The following is a 21,127-nucleotide window of genomic DNA, read 5'->3' as shown; positions in this document are numbered from 1 at the left end:
TAGCCGTCTTCTCCTCTGGGGTAAGAAGGTCACAAGGATGGTGAGCGGACGTAGATAAGACTTTGGAGGCTGCAGGGAGGTTCTCGGCCTCCGTAACGTTGTGAAGGTGCTGGGCGTTGCTGTCGATGGAGTCCATTGAGGTTACTCATCGGGGTGAGGGGTCGTTGGATGACCCGAGTCAAGTGGCCTTCATCGCACTCTTCATCATGTCGCTCTTCATACAGCCGCACTCTTTAGCAAATTCTGCTGCCCTTAGGGCTCGCCTTCATCAGCCCCTCGCCCTCTGACTCTCCTCGGCTTTCACCATAACTTGCTTAATCATGAGAAATAGTTCCTGTTTTTTAACCATAATGTTACATTCTTTCTAATCAAACCCCCGCTCGAAAATACTTTTTTTGGGCAAAAACTATACAATACAGACTCCATTAGAGCGTATATAGAGACTGCAGATTGTCTAACGGGAAACCGCTATACTTCTAAGGAATGAATGTTTGCCAATTTCCACCCGCGGATAGCCTGTCACTAGTAGATGCGGAGGCCCGTCTTTCAAGCAAACTAAGAAAAGCAGCCCACGCCGGTGAAAAATTACTCGGAGGAAATGCAATTTAATTTATTTGGAATAAAGATAGATCTGGCACGGGCCATCTGCTCTGTGACAAATAGCGCGGCCATGGTGCTAGGACGCGCATTCTAATTTCTTCTATCAGTCTCGTATTGATCCGTTACTTGGAGATTACAAGATGGAAATTAGCAAAAAAATCAATTGCCCATCTCTCTAACCTGCTCCTTGAGTCTTTTGGTCCTCCCAGGACCCTGTAAATAGAGCGTTGATAAAGCGCAGTTGATGAACTGATACATTGTATGCCTGCGCATGTTGTCTACAATGCCCATAGCACAAGATCATCAAGGTTCTAAAGCTTTGACGAAGGTTGAAACATTGCCTGTTTTTTGCGATGGGATGAATCCCGGGACGTTCTCCTCCTTCAGGTGTGAGTCTGCTAGGTTTATTGTCCAATCGTGGTAAGCCTTTTGTATCACATGACAGTTAAGCTTTCCCAGCTAAAAATATATTAATAAGGACAATTTTTACATGAATTATTTCTTGGCGGGGTTTCAGCATTCAAATAGTAGTATGGATCGTGTGTAATGTTACTTTTATGAACACTAGAGGGGTAAGTTGGTCCATCTCTATGACACACTCTTCTGATCCAACCCTGAAAATGTGTTGCAATCAGAGGAACATTCTGTCTATTTCCATGGTAACTGCTCCACATATAGAACGCTCTTCATAACTCTATCCCGGTGGCTTCTAGTGAAGGACGGTCATTAAGTTCTAGAGGTTCCGAACACTATTTGTGGATTGTTCTAAGTCACATGTAACCAAGTCATTGATACTTTATATCTTTGGGCAACGTGCTAAGAATTGTCTGGTGGAACCACGTAGAAGGATGAGGCCGCGTCAGACTTCTCCGTCACTCATTTTGGTCTCTCTCTCGATTTAGTAGAAAGAAATTTCTCTTCTTGAACGTCGTAAAAGCTCAACCTCAGCCCTGCGTGCGCCTAGACTGTCTGGCTGCTACAATGTTGCGGTATTTTGCATCAAATGCACAAACCGTGGCTTCAGCTGCTTGTAGCTCCATCAATAACAAGGTCTTAATTGAAGCCGAGAAGAAAACATAATCATTGTGGGCAAAATATGTCACTAAATACACTCTCCGGAGACTTTCTGTAACGGAACACTCTACTGGAGACTTCATTTTCTTTCCAGCAAGCCCGCTTTTGGCAGATGCTTTGTTTCATTTTACTGTCAAATTCAATTAGTTCTTCACCTGCTACCACCCGAGCTATTAAGAAACACTAGGAAGCCTCCGCCGAAGCTGTCTTTCAATGGGGTTATGATATAGGAACCCTCGTACCAGTGCCAAAAAATGTAAAAACCGTCAAAATTAAACCATAGAGATGGAATGGATTATCTCCTGTAAGTAACACGCAGGTATAATAGATGCTTGGCTCATCAGTGATGTGTATCTTTTTAAGCCACAGTTAGCATGGAGCCTACTCATACCTACCAACTGTCAGGCCTGGAGTGGCCCTCTGGCACGCCAGGCAAATGCCCGGTACGCTGTTGGCCGGTATAGCTCCGTACTCAGTTGGAGCAACAGATCAGGTGCTCACTGTGTGAACATAAAAACATTAGATCCAGTTGGTGAGCTCAGAGATCTCTCCTGGGTAACCAGTCCAGTTACGTTTTGGTGGTCTGTGCCCAGTCAGCAAAGCCCCCACTATCTCCTCTACCGGGCAGAATACATCCTTCTGAGACGAGGTGCTGGATTAGGACAAGGAGTAGGTTGTGGGGGGAGAGTCGAGATGCTGCCTGGGTCACATATTATAAAACAACCATCTTTCCCTATTGAAATTGTTTGTCATTATTGAACTTTAGGGAAAACATTGGAAAAAATCTTATTTTTCGGAAAATAGTTCTGTTAGCAAAGAGGCGCCACCTGCTGGAAAAGACACTTAACTGCAGAAATGAAACATATTTCTGGACACAGGGAATTCACAGGGCTTGGGTTCTACGTATTGATACAGAAATACTTAATAGAAGTCTGTCTGGTTTTGTGTGCTTCACACTTTATAATGTGTATAACAATGTCCAAATGGGTTTTATTAATCTTCAAATGTCATTAAAAAAGCATATTAGTGCTATTAGGTATTTTACAAATTTCTTCTAGATACTATGATATAATCTTGCATATCGTATAATGCATGTAAAAATACTTGGCATACGTCTTGGCATAAATCCGTATATGCTTACCCTATCCCTACACAGACAGGTGGATTGTATATTCAAATACATGGGTGCTCTATTAACTGAGAAAACTAGAATTTGCCTGCAGATTGGCCCCCGTCTAGTCTGCCCGTTTCTCCTGCTGTAAAGAATCAAACCTTAATCAGTCGTTGGTCTTACATTCAGGAGTTATATGCCTACCCCATGCATATTTAACTTCCCTCGGTGTATCAGCCTCTACCACTTCTGCTGGAAGGCTGTTCCTCTCAGTGAAGTAGAACTTCCTTACATTAACTCTCGTGCCAAAGGCATATAAACAAACAGCTTATGCTCATTATGAAGTATAAGGTGTGGAGTTGTAGCCGTAGAAATAAAAAGCATGTTATAGAGACTCTCGGTCTCTTCTTCAGGTACAATATTAAAAAGTGTGTCTCTATGCTGAATACTTATAGGTTTAGGAGCACCACCTGCTGGCTATCAGTGGAACTGCGGCAACTATTCCTGCCTGCAGAGCTATCTTTTCATTTGGAGGAATTAGATGAAATTAAACTTTTTTATTAACTATATTAGTTTAATTTTCTTTCCCACATTTTAAGTTAATGACAAGCCGTAGAAGCCAAGCAGCCAATGTACTTGAGAAGCACCCTGGCTCCTTTTCATACCGCCCGTGGGGAACCAATGTCTTAGAGGGACATTTAGGTAAATGAGGAATTGGATTTTTAGTTATTAAGACGTTAGTGCCACTGCCATAAATAACCCACTTTTCTTCAAGGCTAAACATCCTTATTGTATATACAGCCCGTGGCGTATTCTGGCCGAGGCTCACAGTCCAGAGACACGTTTTAATGTTTTAATGCACTCCTGACCAAAAACAAAACAAAGGCTCGTCTCCCATTTGCCAAAAAAAAAATCTATACTATTGATGGAACCATGATGGAAAAAAACCGAAACAAATATATAGTGCAATAAGTTTTAATCAGATAAAGTGCTATATGTTGATATGATTTAAACATATTGCACTATATATTTGTTTCTGTTTTTTCCTATATGGATATAGATTCTACGTTATGAGAATGAAGGTGCCAAATTTTAATCTTTTATGCCCATCGGTGTAAATTTGATTTTGAATTTTTTTCTGGTTGAGACAGAGGGAAATGCAGCTAATCAGGCGCTGTGTACATTCACTTTTGTACTATTTATCGTTTATATAAGTCGTATTAAGTTGTGTTATACATGGTTTGATTTCTTTGAGTAGAAACACATGCCCCACACTCAATATCTTATTATTGCAGGAAAACAAATAAGTCAAAGTTAAAAAATAACTACCGTATTTGCCCGATTATAAGACGACCCTGATTATAAGACGACCCCCCAAAATCTAAATATTAATTTAGGAAAAAAACAAAAAGCCTGAATATAAGACTACCCTATAGGAAAAAAAGTTTTACTAGTAAATATTAATTCATGTAAACAATTTTTTCATATTTAATAAAAGCTATGATTGAGAAAAATATATATTTTTTTATTTCTTTTTATTTGCCAACCTGCCCCTCCCCAGTTATGCACATCTGCCCCCAAGGTTGCCACTCTGCCCTCAGAAATGCCTTAATCCCCCTTTATTTGCCACTTTATTGTGCCTTTTAACCCTCTATATGCCACTCTGCCTCCAGAAATGTCTTATGCCCTCCTATATGCCACTCTGCCCCATGATATGCCTTTTAACCCCCTATATGCCAGAGTGGCATATAGGGGGTTAAGAGGCATTTCTGGAGGTATATATATATATATATATATATATATATATGCTAACAGCAATCAAACTCCTATCAAGCCAAGGCAGCCAGTACATGCTGGAACCTGGGGATGATAGGAGTTTGAGTACAGCCTCCCTATGCCATGCTACCACCCTCCCCCTTACACATCCATGCTATCACACACACACTCATTCACAAACATTTAAATACTCATTCATTCCATTAATCACACATACTTCACACATTAATCACAAAAACCCTCCCCCACCCCCTTACCTGAACTGCAGCTCTCTCACTTGAAGACTTCTGCAGGGGCCCGGCTGTGCGAGCAACTTCTCTGGCCCCCAGAGGAAGGAGGGGGAGGCAGAATTATGTGACACTCTGCTAGCTTCCTGCTGCTAATAGAGGAGACGCTGCTCGGGACCAAAGCACCGGTAAGCAGCCTGGCCCCAGCAGACATTTTTTTGAGGTCTAATTAGAAGACGACCTCGATTATAACACGAGCGGTATTTTTCAGAGCATTTGCTCTGAAAAAAACCTCGTCCTATAATCGAGCAAATACGGTAGTTTGAAAGCAGATGTTGTACAAGCAAATAACACACAATAGTAACGTTACATTGTGTGTGTTATTTTGGAACACTTTGTGAGTTGACAGAGAACATTGATGTAACTGTTTACAGAGGCTTGAATGTATTGTGTACAGTATGTGGAGAAATAAAAGTCAATTAATGAAATGTTTAAATGAATCCATTAGTAATCACTGAAATATAAATAAACTTAAAGGATTTTATTAAACTGGGTGAAACCAAGATAATATATAAAGTATGCAAATGACACATTGGATGCTGTACAGGTAACTTAAGGGGTTTAAATGAGTTTACTTATATAGGGCTGTATAGTTTAAAGAACTGCAACATGGTAACATTTGTGTCATGCTGTAGGTTTAATCGTCAATGACAAGAAGAAGAGGATCAGCGTCTGATGAGTGGAGATAAATTTGCTTTGGCAGTGAAGTTGAAGTTCTAGAGATCTTCAGGCGAGGAAGCTTGAAGGATGAAAGATCTTCCAGACATCTCAAGCCATTCTGGTAGCTGGAGAAAACAAGAATAAGAAACCTGTGATTATGAAAGCCAGGAAAATCATGGTAAGAAAATGACACGTTCTTATGGGAAGAATGAATAGAGGAGATGTTTAAGGAACAGTGTGGACAAACTGACAAATACAAGATCAAACAATGTAGGGCAAGTGATCACAGAATGCATAGAAGATGAAATGGGGAACAAGACACAATTGTTACATGTAAGAAATGTTAGGGACAGGAGATACCGACCTGTTACAGATCTACTTGGAACAGGCTTTGAAGGATAGTTGACACAAATTCACATCTGAGCATCACACCTGGCATAGGTAACAAAAAAGATCATTAAAATGAAATCTCATCCTATGCACAAATCAAAATAAGTTGAATTTACAGCATATATACGGCCTGAAGATACAGTCATCGCTAGACAAGAACCAATGGGAGAATAGGAGGGAGGAATTAGTAAAGGAAAATTAGCTTGTTGGTTTTAAATAAAACTAGTTATTGGGTAATTTCGTGTTTATGACAAATAAAAAGAAGAGACTCACAGACAAAAGACTTCCAGTGTGAAGGGTTCATTCCTCAGGCACCAGGAGAATATGACACAGACGCAAGATCTTCCAAGCAGGTTTGAAGATCTGTGCAAAAGGAAGAGGAATGGTTTCAGCAGCCAGACTGAGCAACCGCAGAATTTGTAATAACCTTCTTAAAGGTTTCATAACTTACAATGAAAGTGAAAAACTTCTGAAATGATTCAACTGGCTCGTTTTGTTCCATGGTACATCGGATCATCCTGCATGTAGCACTAAGTCCAGGAGTATATGTGGTTAACTTGGTCAGTGCTTGATCTAAGAGAAAGAAGAAATAGATGCCAAATACCAGATAGACAAGTAACCGTAGCCCAAACATTAATTAAAATAAGGTATACATTTAAATATTTCCTATCTCTAATCTCAATAGTAAGTATTTACAGCAAATACAGTCTGAAGATTTACTTACTTGTACCAACTGTACTAGTAGGTCCCAGAAGAAGTTTCTGAAGAACCAATAATGGAATAGGAGAATGAGTAAATCCATGCAGAATTCTAAATATGAAAAGAAGAGAAACAAGAAATGAGTAATAAGTTAGTACATGTAGACTATTTTAAACTACCCATAACCTTTAGTGAGGGACAAGAGACTTACAGATAAAAGACAGAATTCATTCAAAATTTTTCCAGTTTGAAGGGCTCATTCCTCAAGCACCAGGCGACTCTGACAAAATCTCACATAGACCTACATAGAAGGAAGAGGGCCAGTTTCAGCTGCCAGACAAAGCGAACCTCTTGAAGGTTTAATAACTTACAGAGTAACTCAAAAGACCTTCTTAAATGAATCAGTGCCCTTTAGTTCTGTCCGTGGTACATCTCATTATCATCATGTTCCACTCGTTTCAGTCCAATTGGTCCACGCTGGATCTAGAACAAAGAAGAAACACATTTTAAGAAGCGGATAGACCTTTTCCCTCTACTTCATTGTGTAGGGTAGGAATACTATTTGTAATTTGGTAGACTGGGAGATGATCTGCTGTGTTGTAGGTACTTTTGTGTGATGTTGGACAGCAAGGGATGCTCTACTTTGATGTTACGTAGCATGGAAGCCTGTCTGTGACACAGTATGACAGGTGGCAGCAGACTGCATGGCTCCCAGCTGTCCTGCTTTGGGTACGGCCACTCGATCTCCCTGCCGAACTCTAGCTCTCTCCCAAAAAAAGAAGACAGAGGAAGATCTCTATGGGACAGCAGGATTCAGAACCACATTTCTTCTAATTATATTCTCTGGTGTTTGGAACACTGGAGAATGCATGTGCAGTAACATTCTATCCTCTGTGAATCGGGACCCCGGGGGACGGAGCTTAAAGGTAAGCTCTACTATGCATGCGCCCACCCACCACCCCCCCTGCATCCCGATTCACTGGGGGTAAAAGTTGGGAGGTATGTGTTAGAGGCCAGATGGAGTCTCGCTGCTAAGTTGTTGAACAGCAGGACAAGGTGCAGCACAATGATGTTTGTCAGCAATGAAGTTCTCTGTGGTGTTGTGTTGCATTAAATGCTTTTCTGTGATGTTGGACAGCGTGTGGAATGGCTGTGCTGTGGTGTTGGACAGCTGTAGTAGAGGCTTGGCAATGATGTTGGACAGCAGGCGGAATTGCCGCGCAGTGATGTTGGACAGAGCAGGTGGAATTGCCACGCAGTGATGTTGGACAGAGCAGGTGGAATTGCCGCGCAGTGATGTTGGACAGAGCAGGTGGAATTGCCGCGCAGTGATGTTGGACAGAGCAGGTGGAATTGCCGCGCAGTGATGTTGGACAGAGCAGGTGGAATTGCCACGCAGTGATGTTGGACAGAGCAGGTGGAATTGCCGCGCAGTGATGTTGGACAGAGCAGGTGGAATTGCCGCGCAGTGATGTTGGACAGCTGTAGAAGGTGGTTTTCTCTGATGTGGACAGCAGGTGGAGTTGCTGTGATGTTGAGGTAGGCGCTCTGCTGTGGTGGTGGACAGCTCTGCTGCGGTGGTAGATGAAGCAGGGAGGTGACATCCTGGACTATTGGTCGTCGTCCAACAGGAGACTTTTCAGGCAAGATCTTCAAGCTGAATCCTGAATAAAAGAGAATTTGTTCCCATCTGAGATGTTGGATACAAGGAGGGATGTTTATTCCCTCCATTTGGGGCTAACAAAAGACAGGTCTGGCAAATCCCAACTTTTTTTGTTTTTGTTACAATTAGCCCCCTCTACAAATGAAAAGGATATATCCTGGGAACTGAGGTGAAGATCTCCAGTTGGGTCCTGCAAGAAAAAAGCGAAAAGTTCCTTGATTTCAAAAACACATCATAATGTATACTATGGCGGCAGGTATGTAATAACAAAGCGCTCGTCAGTTGTCATTAGATGGGCTCCTTAGCAATGATTAATTGGTGGAAGGAAATGTATCAAAGGCTCGGAAGAAGAAATCATATACAGTAAATTTACATGTGTGTGGGGGTTCTGTTTGTGGACGGGATGTGTTCTTATACCATTATTAAGTACTTTTTAATGTTGAAGAGCAATAAGTTGTGATATTAGAACTTAGTGGATCTAAAGCATTTTGTAATGGCTACACGTACCACCAGAGGCAGGTATGGGGGCCAGAGTTTGCGTTGTTCCAAATGGTCCCAGTTCAAGATGCCGAAGAAAGGATGCACTCTTATATCACCATTCGTCCCAAGCCGGCATTCTGGATCTTTAAGCAGAAGCTGAGAAAGCAAAAGAAAAATAAAAAATGGTTTTTGTATTCCAATTTCCTGACGTATTTAGCCAAGTTTTTGTTGAGTTTAGTAACCATATTTTGCCCATTCCAGAATCTGCTGCACTACAGTCCCTATAAAAGTTCCTGTATAGCCACACACCTTATCAGGACATTTGTGATCCACTCACCTTCATGAGGATGTCTTTCTGATCTGCTAGCAGCCAGCTTGGGTACGGGAAGTCATTGTGAACGGTGCAGTCCCGGTACTCCCTCTTGGGCTGTGATGATGGAACTGGGACCCTTCCCACCAGCATCTGGTACAGAGTGACTCCAAACGACCACCAGTCTGCGGAGGCGCCATATTTCTTCTGAAAAACCTGCAAAACAAGTTCAATATGTGTAAAATGTAGATAGGTAATGCATTGTAAAGTAATTAAGGTTTAGATTAACTATAGCATTAATCTAATTAATAAATTCTCACCTCGGGGGCCATATATTTTCTGGTCCCAACTACGCCTTTGGTTTTGGCTGCGCCGATGATCTTCTCCACAACGAGGCCGAAATCGCAGATCTTCAGGTGTCCCTCGCTGGTCATCAACACGTTCGCTGGCTTCAGGTCCCTAAATGATTCAGAGAAAGAAGATGTTCATTTTCCTCTTAAGAATTCTGAAAGATTTTGAAATGGAATAAATGGTGAGATGAAGGGAACTTGGGGTGATGGAAGACATAAGACTCAACAAAAGAGCAAGAGAATGGACAGTTGAGAGCAGAAATATTTTTTTTAACCGATGAACTATTCCATGGCTGTGTAGAAACTGAAGACCGCAGGTGATCTCTGCAGCGTAGAACCTGCCAGAAGGACACAAACAGTTTAGTGAGTAGTTTCTAAATATTAGCAAAGGGTTATTTACAGCGATGGAGAGCCTCTGATTTCACTGCATTGGGATTAAAGCTAGAGGAGCCATTTAGACAGCATGGAAATGATCATTGGCTTTATGTCTACTCTGTTGCTCACACTGCAGCACTGGTTCCCATCCGGCCGTTCCTCCTCAGGTGGTTTGACAGGCTGCCTCCGCTCACGTTCTCCATGACGAGAAAGACGCGGTGCTTATTTTGAACATAGAGCAAAAACAGTTACAGTCATGCAGAGACTAATAGTACAGTGACACATGCAGATCTTCTGTAGAAATGGCGCATGGTAGAAGGTGAAAGGACGGGAATAGGCTGCAGAGCAACAGACAATTCCGTACCTGGGTGTGAAAAGCACCAAAGCCGTGGCAGAGGAATGGGCTTTCTGCTGCCAGCTCCAAGACTCGTCTTTCCCGCATGATGCCTTCTTTCCACGATGAGCTGCGTTTGATGATCTTAACAGCCACCGGATGTTTACTGCTCCTCCATGACACGAGCATGACCTGAGATAACCAGGAAGGGGTGACACAGTTATAATTGATGTGTGAAATGTGAAGCTCATTATCAACATAGAAAGGTGCAGTTTGATGGGAGATCAGATCCATTCAGCCCATCCAACGTCCTAATGTAAAGACTCAAACCGTAATCAGTCCTTGGTCTTACTTTATATTCAGGAGCCATATGCCTATTCCATGTATGTTTAAATTATGTCACTGTTTTGTCCTCTACCACTTGTTCTGGGAGGCTATTCCACCTATCTACCACTCATTCCATCCACTACAATATAGATGCGTAAATCAAATTTTAAAACTAGTCGTAGAATACTTAACCCAGCCCAAAAGGTTCAATGTCTTAATCTGCAAAGACAACCTGAGACCAGCTTTTAATGAACAGAATAATATAGGCTCCAGATGCCTTTTTAACATCGACATCTCATTTTATCTCAGACGTAGTTTACCTAATTATTCCATTTGCAGTTTTGTGTAGAAAGCCGACCCCAGAGCATTGATTTTAGTCCTTTAAGCATTTTCATTTAAATCTGTTACTATGATAAAATTACCTGATTCATAGAAACATAGAATCTACCAGCAGACCCATCCGGCCCATCTAGTGTACAGACTCACAGCTTAATCAGTCCTTGGTCTTGCCTTAGATTCAGGAACCATCTGCCTATACCATGTATTACCACTTCTGCTGAGAGGCCATTTATCTACCACCCTCTTGGTAAAGTAAAATTTCCTGACTTTACATGGAATCCCCTCACCCTTCACATTATAACTTCAGGATACCCCTTTAGCTTTTAAAAAAAACAACACATGCACATTTTCTGCGTCTTTTATTATAGCGGAAATAAACATCATTTTATCTTAATACCCGGCACATCCTGATGTATAAATGACACCAATGCGCTTGCACATCCACTTTTCCTTAATCTGGCAATATGGACACTCAGTAGGCCTGGCAGTCTCTGGTATATACTGAACATTTCACTCATTACCGTTCCATTTAGTTACAAAGATAAAGTTAAGATCGTTTCATATTAATGAATGAATGATGTATGACGTGAGTGACAGCTGCATGAGCCAATCAGTATCTCCAACCTGCCTAACTGCCGCCGCCACCGCGTGGAGTGTCCAGTAACTGCTCAGTGTGCTTCTCCTGTATGATAGACACCGGATACAATGTATGAAGCTCTACGTTTGCTGCTCTCCAATCCAAACCCGAGGATATCGTCTCCCAGCCTTAAGTGTAAAGCTTGTGTGTTTGGAATGAGTTGCCATTTCAAAACCATTTTTTCCAAATCTGGTAATTCATCCCCCCATGTGCCATTTCGGGTATCTTTGAAGCCGGATAATGCAATTTACCCCCATCAAGTCATATATTTTTAAAAACTAGACACCCCAAGGCATCTGAAATGCTGGTATTTTAACCCTTTCCATGCACTAATTTTACCACCACCCTTAGTGAAACTTTATGGTAGTAATTTTTTTTTTCAATTTTTTTCACACGTGTTGTACTTCAGGTATAAATCTATCGCTCCTGGTATATGTCCGTGTCAAACAACACCCCAATATGTGTTCAGTAACATCTCCTGAGCACAGTGATACCCCACATGCAGGGGTTTGTAGGGTTATTTGGGAGGTAAAAGGCCGCCTTTGTGAGGTGTGTATTTTTTGCCATTTAGACATCTGCCCCATGTCCCATATTTGGGACATCTTTGAACCCGGCCAATTCAATTTACCCCATCAAATCATATATTTTTTAATACTAGACACCCTATGGGCATTTGTAATGCCAATATTTTAACTCTTTCCATGCTGGAATTTTTGTAAAGATAAAGAATTTTAGGACTTGCTTATTAAAAACTTTTTTTTTTTTTTTTTTTTTTTTTGGTGACAGTGGGGATTTTTACATGTTACCATATTTTTTTAATTTTTTTTAACATTTTTGACCATTTTTTTTTTTTTTTTTTTATTACTAATCACTCTCAATAGTGGGCTGGGCTCCATTGACCTTGCATGGTTGGATGCAGTACCTGCATTCAACCTGCAGGAGGAGCTCGAGAGTTCACAAGAGGGTCTGGATTGACCCTCTGTGAACTAAGATCTATTGTTAATGCCATCCTGTGAATGACGGCAACGTCATTCACAGGATGGCACTTGTGGTTGCTCCTCGGAGCAATCACAAGGCGATCGGGGTCGGGGGGGTTGTGTTGCTACATGCCTCGATACTGAGGCATGTCAGCAACACAGTTTATGCTTAGGAAGCGATTCCGATCGCTTCCTAAGCAGTTTTAGCCAGGCGCCGCCGCGATCTTTGATGATCGGTGCGGCGGCGGCCATTTTTCTTCCGGGGAGGGCTGCCAAGGGCTGCCCTCCCCGGATCCACGGTCAGCCTCACTTGTGAGGCTTCCGTGGATGCTGCAAAGCCGCCGATCGCGGCGAAAACGCCGCGATCGCGGCGATGCAGCTATTTAACGGCAGCCCGTACATGTACGGGCATTGTCGTTAACCCGTTGCACGGCAACCCCGTACATGTACGGGGATTGTCGTTAAGGGGTTAAGTTAATATCAATACAGAAGAAGTGGAATTAAAGCAATTTGTATACCAAGCGAACATGGGCTTATTGTAATAAATTATAACATTACAGAAAAGAAATATATTTTAACACCTAGATAATTTAAGTGGATAAATTTAAAAATTGTGAAAAACAGTTCTCACTATATAATAATTTTGCAGAAAACAAGAAACATAATGTTTATCCAAGGTGACTGTAAAAATGAAGTATATTGGTTCTTTGACACAACTCTTAATTTAGATAAATTGCAAGAATTTAAATTTAAAGCCCCAACCTGTCTATTTTTCTTTTTTTTTTAAAGAACGCTTTTTTTTCGTGAAGCTTGGTTGTATAGCCAGGTGTCAGCAGTAGACAGAGAGAGGTGCTCATGCCGTTGTACAGAGCACTGTTGAGACCTCACTTGGGTTAATTTAAAGGCAGTTATGGTTAATAGGGTGTTTAGGGTTAATTTAGGGGCAGTTATGGTTGATAGGGGTGTTTAGGGCTAATTTAGGGGCAGTTATGGCTGATGGGGTATTACAGGTTAATTTAGGGGCAGTTATGGTTAATGGGGTCTTTAGGGTTAATTTAATGCTGAGGACTGAGGGTTAATTTTATTTAATAAAGACCTCATTAACCATAACTGCCCCTAAATTAACCCTAAATACCCTACTAACCATAACAGCCCCTATATTAACCCTAAAGACCCCATCAACCACAACTGCCCCTAAATTAACCCTAAATACCCTACTAACCATAACAGCCCCTAAATTAGCGCTAAAGACCCCATCAACCACAACTGCCTCCAGATTAACCCTAAACACCCCATTAACCATAAATGTTCCTAAATGAACCCTAAAGACTCAATCAACCACAACTGCCCCTACATTAACCCTAAATACCCCATAAACCATAACTGCCCCTAAATTAACCCCAATGCCCCATTAACCATAATTGCCCCTAAATTAACCCATAATACCCCATCAGTCATAACTGCCCCTAAATTAGCCCTAAAGACCCCATCAACCATAACTGCCCCTAAATTAACCCTAACGATGTAATTAATAGACATGTTGGCCACTAAAAGGTATCAGACATCGAGTCTCTCCGGCTCTATTTACTGTATTCCTTCCCATTTCAAAACAGAAGTGACGACTTTTACAATCTGAACAATGTTTTATGGACTGAATATCCAGCCCAGAAGTCTGTAAAGTGTTATTAAGCTGCCGACAGCTGCAGTTTCTGGTTTTAAATTACATTTTGTAAATAGGAGCAAGACGGTTTGGATAAAGCGCCCGCGGGAGGCGAAAATGTGAAGAAACAACATTATTCTCTAGAGTGTGAAGCGAATGTTGCTTTCACTGAAAATGCAACAAACCGCCACAAACCCCGCGACCCAAGGGCACCACAAACCCGCACACACACGCCGCGACCCAAGAGCGGCACAAAATGCAAGCAACCACCTAATGTTTGTCTGGTTTGGTAAGAAGCTGTCGGGACACCGGCGTTTTTGTCACATGACACATTTCTGCTAGGAAGATATTTTGTCTGGGACGCTCCAGAGGGTTCAACAACACGGGGTCTGCAGAGTAGGAATTGGGAAATTTTCTTTTGTGTACAGATGCAGGAATATGCATTTTCACGAGGGGCATGAATATACCGTATTTGCTCGATTATAAGACAATGTTTTTTTCAGAGCAAATGCGGTGCGGGGAACTCGTCTTTAGTCATAATAAATGCCACATCCTCAGATCGCGTTATTGCTTGTATTCATTTTTATTAGATGTAAAATAGAGACTGTTAAAAGGAACGCGTCTCTTACCTGTTCAGGTCTCTTCTGTCGAGGGGCCCCAAGCAGTCGCCGGAGTTAAGCAGGAAGCAGTCAGCAGTCAGACTCAAGCCAACGCCACGTCATTGTAAAGGGAAGCCTCGAAAAGTTCCCTTTCCTCTCTACTCAGGAGGCTGCAGGATAATGTTTTGCGCAGGCCAGGTTCACACGCAGTCGGCAAAGTGAGCAACAAGCCCCCGAATCAGGCAACGACTCCCTTCTTGGTGCATTTTCTGCCGGAGTTCATACATTACGGCTCGTGATAAATGTTGGTTTACAGAGCTGCACAGAATAGGAGACATCAGTGATTACATTAACCCGAAACGCACCAAACAGCACGTTACAGTAAAAGCAGAGTGCAGAGAGATTTATGAAACTCACCGCTGGGTCCCAGTTGACGCGCGGCACCTTGGCACGCAGGCGGAGGCCGAACATCACGAGCTTCAAGAAATAGAGTCCCTCGCAGGGGAGAAGAGATGAAGAAGAGAAGAGCTGGGATCTACAGACAGGAGACAGCGGAGATCAGACTGGCATTTACTAGAGATGGGGGGCTCAAACTCCAGGCCCCGGGGGCCACAAACAGGCCAGGCTTTCTGGATATCCAGGACGGGCACTGGCAGCTCTTAACATATTACATCACGTGTGCGTTCAGTATCCTGGTCTAGTAATGGCCCTCGGGGCCTGGAATTAGACAAACCTGGATATAAACGATATGTATCAGATATAACGTGTGGAAGATACCTGTACACCTAAACCCAACTTCCTCGGATTGGATCGTCGGGTCCGTTGGAAAGAAATGTTTCCAAAAACTCGAATAGAATAGAATATTCGACTCGAGCCGGAAGATAACTGCAGCCGGCGTCCGCCCTGTAAGCGGTTGTTTGCTGAGCAGATTACGGGATGGACGCAGGCTGCAGTTATCTTCCGGCTCGAGTCGAATATTCTATTCTATTCGAGTTTTTGGAAACATGTAGTTGTAAGGGATATTGTAACCAACAATGTATCCTTGTACTGTAAACTTGAAATAAAAACACCATACTCGAATTGGAATAAACAGGCCGTGTACTTTTATTTAGCTTATAACAAACATCACAAACTTTAAAGAAACTCTTGGCCCAAACCCAGAGTCTCACCTCCAATAACTTAAACCATAAATATATATATACACATATATAACCAAGCCATCCGCCCTAAAAGCCAGACGGCATACACCATTACACCAGTACATCCACCAGCCACAAATGGATAATTACATTTGTGGCCCTACCCCATAAAAGACACGGCCTGTTCCACCATACTTTGCAAATTAACATTAAAAATATCACACCCTATATCAGATAGGTGCACACCATCCTTTCTGTATAACCCCGAACAACCTCCTTCCAATTCCATATGCCTAAAACTGATAAAACCTTCCATCAACATAAACTTCTCCATAGACCTGTTCAATTTCCTCCTCACTCTCTCCAAAGCTTTAAACTCAGGTCTAGAAGTCCAGATTAATCTGGGAATAATTTCAGACCAGACCAATATTGAATCCTTAAAAACACGTCTAACATTTAAAATTAACTCTTTAAACAGCAACAGTAATTCAACTGATTTTGTTTTCCCCAAATCATTCCCCCCACAGTGTATAACTATAACATCTGGTAACGGCAACATATTAACATAATCCAATAATATGGCTTCCATTTGACAAATATTCAAACCCCTTATACCAATCCAAAATAACTGAACTTTTTTACTATCAAAGCCCAGATTTTCCCCGTAGCTCCTCCGTGTCGCTCTGTTCTGGGCCCAATACACAAAGGAATGCCCAACTATCCATACTATAGCTGGATGTTGACCTGCAAGAAAACAATGTTAGCAACCTTATAACAAATTAGGTCTAATATAACCCAAAAAACGATTCGACTCCCATCTCCCAATCCGCTTAATAATAGACTTGCCCAGCCCCAACATTGCAGCTTCAGTCGCTGCCCCAATCCTGAATGAATGCGAGGAGTAATCATAATCACTCAAACCCAGCGCTGCAAAAGATTTTTTAAGTACACTTCGAAATTGGAAAATGGTCAATGGAGTACCTGAACTATGCACCAGCCAATTCTCCCCACCTTCCGGCCTGATGGCATTAAATAACTCCGCATTCAGCACCGGGCACATCTGGGAATCCATTCTAGATAACTCTATCCAACAACCTTTACCCAATTTATCGGTTTTAGAGGAACGTAAAAACATCCTCAACTTTTCACCACAAATTACATCCACTTTCTTTAAACCCGAACCTCCTTTCTTGTTAACCGCTACTAATTTGCTAACGCGAAACGCTCCAAAGAATGCTATTATAAAGGCCGTCCTAAACAAACGCCTCTCAAAGTCATTCCAACAAACTTCGTTTAATATGCTAACCAATTTACCCAAAATTTCAAACGAAATTGGTTTCCTAGTATCTACACATCTGTTAACCTTACCATAACCTTTTAAAACTTGTTTTATCAAAAACTCCTTAAAAGCAGATCGCTTACCCGCTAATTTAAAGAAAAAAGAAATACCTAACAAATGCCTCTCTATCAAAGCCCTAGAACACCCATTATTAATTAACATCATAACAAAACCCAGCGCTAAATCCTGCCTATCATCAAACTCATCTACTCCCTTACTAGTCACAAAATTACACCAACATTTCCATGCTTTCGTATAAGCTCTCCAAGTCCCTTTAGACAAAGATTGCGAAATAAAGGAACTTATCTGGGAGAATTTATTTCCCAAACACTGTCCGGAACAATCACCCCTTCTTCCTCCGCTTGCGGCGCCAACCGACGAAAGCTCTTGAAATCAAAACGTGAAAGGGCATCAGCCAACACATTCTTTTTCCCAGCCACATGCCTTGCCTTTAACCATATATTATAAATTAAACATAAATAAACCAAACGCCTCAAAACACTTATAACCGGCAACGATTTTGCTTTCAACGTATTAATAACCCATACCACCCCCATGTTATCGCAATTCAGTAGCAACCTCTTATTCATCCATAATTCGCCCCAACATTCCAGCGCCACAACCACTGGAAATAACTCAAGCAACAACATATTCTTGGTCCAACCAGCTTTTATCCACTTATGCGGCCATCTGTCAACTGCCCACCTACCCTGCCAGTAAATACCAAATCCTGTGGCACCTGCCGCATCTGTAAAAAACTGCCATTCATCACTACTGATAAAATCCTCCTGCCAAACCGCAGCACCATTAAATTTATCCAAAAATAAGCTCCAAACGAACAAATCTTCTTTAATCTGCTTCGACACTCTCACTCTATGATAAAGCTCTTTCCTACCTGCAATCCCTCTACCAATCAGCCTTGAAATCACCCTTCCCATTGGAATTACCCTCGAAGCAAAATTTAACAACCCTAACAAAGACTGAAAACAATTAACTGTAACTTTTCTTAACCCCAAAACCAAACGAATCTTCCCTTTCAACTTCCTAATCTTATCATCCGGCAGCCTAAAAATCATTTTAACAGTATCAATTTCTATTCCCAGAAAATGCAACTTAGTTGTCGGATAAACCGTTTTCTCCGCTGCTAGCGGAACACCAAAATATTCTGAAATAACCATAAACGAACTAAGTAACCCCAAACAATCCGCACTACCTGCCTTCCCCATAAATAAACAATCATCAAGATAATGGATAACCTGAAACAAACCAGAAACCTGAACTACCACCCATTCTAAAAATGATGAAAACGCTTCAAAATAATAACACGAAACCGCACAGCCCATAGGCAAACATTTGTCAAAATAAAACTTCCCCTCAAATTGAAAACCTAACGAACAAAAACACTCCGGGTGAATAGGTAAGAGCCTAAACGCTGCCTCTATATCCACCTTGGCCAACAGAGCCCCTCTCCCCAAAACTCTAACCAATTTCAAAGCATCCTCAAACGAAGTATAATGCACCGGATACTCGAATTTCTTAACCTCATCATTTAGCGAATTACCCTTAGGATAAGACAGGTGATGAATAAGCCTAAATGCACCTGCCTCCTTTTTGGGCACCAGACCTAAAGGAGATAACCTAAAGTTAACGAATGGTGGCTCAGCAAATGGACCCTCAAACCTACCCAAACTTAACTCTTTCTGAATCTTCTCCTTAGCTACCTCCCTATTATCCTCCAGAGTCTTCAAATTCCTAACAAACACACATTTCTAACCTTCAAAAACTGGCACCTTAAAACCCTCTGAAAAACCTAGCCTCAACAACTCAGCCTTCTGCCTGCTTGGGTACTGATCTAAAAAGGGGAGCACTCTTTGCCACTTCACTGGCGTCTCCGCCTTTCTGAACCTGATCCTTTGCCTGGTTCCTTCGAAAACACCGTATTGCCGGGTGATTACCCGCACAAATTGTGCACTCATGTTTGAATTTACACGAATTGGGCCATTTACACTGTGCGTCATTAAATGCCCAACACACTCCTTTCACCAGCTGCTGACTTAAAACATTCTGAGACCTTACAGGCACTGTCGTTCTCTGAGGCAGCATAGTACTGATCCACGTACCCACATCCTTCATACCCCAATCTAAATTTTTGTGCACGGATAACTTTTACCTAAACACCTCATCATAATTGAACCAGGCCAATCCACCGAAATTCTTGTAAGCTTCTAAAACTGACTCCAAGTGATGAAACAAACCAGAACTCTTATCGCTATGCTTTTCGCAATAAACACTGGCATAAATGCAGAACGCTTGCAACCAATTATTGAAAGACCTAGCCACCGGTCTACGCCTGTCATCCTCTTTATCATGCTTAGACAGAAATTCTTTTGAAGCGGGCAATAAAGACAGTATATCAACATACTCATTGCCCCAAATCTTTTCTTTTACGGTACTACTCAAATGAAAACCCAAAGCCGAAATTTCACATGACATAGATTCTTTCATACATGCTTCATTTATCACATTCCTCTTCTGCATATTAACCGACTTATCCCAAGCCTGAGCTGGACTAGCACCCTGCAATTCCTTTAAACAACCACTAAAGGACCCACTAGCTCATTCAATTTATTAAAATTCCCATCAATGTACTCACCCCTGCTAGCCCCAGCTCTGCCTCTCTCCTGTTCGTCCATATTCTGCACTCCTTGCTGCTGTCCAGAACCCGGTGCTGCCATCCTGCGATGCCCATAACGGTCCTGGCAGCCTCCTTCCTCTTCTTTTTTCCTCTGGAGCATCTGCTGCTTCACCCCTATACCTCCACTACTTGGAGAACGAGGCAGGGGCCGCTTTTTACTGGGAACCGGCTTCTTACCACGGCTCCCTTGTTCTTCATCCTCTGCAGACTTCATGCATTTTCTTCTGGAAGAACGCCTCGCCGCTCCTGGCGAAAATTGCGCCGCTCCGGACACTTCCCTCGACGAACCGGCTACTTCTCTTGAGGTACCGGCCACCTCTCGTGATGTACCGGCCACCTCTCGCGACAAGCCGGCAAAATCCCGCGATGACACCGCCAAATCTCGTGATGACGCGGTCAAATCCCGCGATGATCCGGCAAAGTCCCTGAATGACTCCTCAAACGCCGACTGGACCGCCAACGGAGTTGCAGCATTCTCAAACTCCGCCTCCGTGACGATCTCCTGCTCACTCCCCGGCCAGTCTTGATTGAAGTCTTCATCCAGATGGGCGCCGATACAGCTCTGCAGCCACGCTTCTCCTCCCTTCGCCAGTGCCTTCTACCGGAGCTTTTCAAGAAGAAGTTCCATCTTCGCCCGCGGCTCTCCTGCACCACCGAAATACCAGCCTTTACAGGTAAGTATTCACAGCTTAGCAGTTCGCCTTGTGGCATGACTGCTAGCGCTCCCACAGCTCCTATTTATAGCGCAAATTCGCGCCTTTTTGCGCAGCGCGAGGCGTCTCGCGGGGCACCAAAGGTGCCCGCGAGGCAAAGGCGGCGAATCACTAAGCGGCACGCGCACATCCAGCAATTTCCAAGTTACATCACCCAGGCTATTTTTTTTTTTTTTTTTTTTTCTAACTTCTGACCTGAACTTTTGACCCTGCCTATTAAATCAATAGCTGACCTCTAGATGAACCCAACCTCCTATCCCCACAACTACATGCCGCCCCGCGCTATTTAGGCGGCAGGGCTCTTCATTTCTTTCCAACGGACCCGACGATCCAAGCCGAGGAAGTTGGGTTTAGGAGTTCAGGTTCTGCTGTTCTTCGAGGGGTTAAATGAGAGGGCGCCCCCCCCGGGGGTTTAATAAACTGGGGCAGCAGATAAGGTTCTTCTGCAGACAGATCAAAAGCGATGTTTGTCAGCCGCAGCTTTCTGAAGTTCATTAAACCAAAGGAAGCCTCTGCCTAAACCGTGCTCAAGCTTCCCGTGTGGCCGCTGGCGCACCGACGGGAAGGGCCAGGACTAGAATAAGGCGACACCA

Source organism: Spea bombifrons, chromosome 13, assembly GCF_027358695.1.
Source record: "Spea bombifrons isolate aSpeBom1 chromosome 13, aSpeBom1.2.pri, whole genome shotgun sequence".
NCBI classification, from domain to species: domain Eukaryota; kingdom Metazoa; phylum Chordata; class Amphibia; order Anura; family Pelobatidae; genus Spea; species Spea bombifrons.
The sequence above is the reverse complement of the archived record's forward strand: the minus strand, read 5'-3'. Positions refer to the sequence as shown.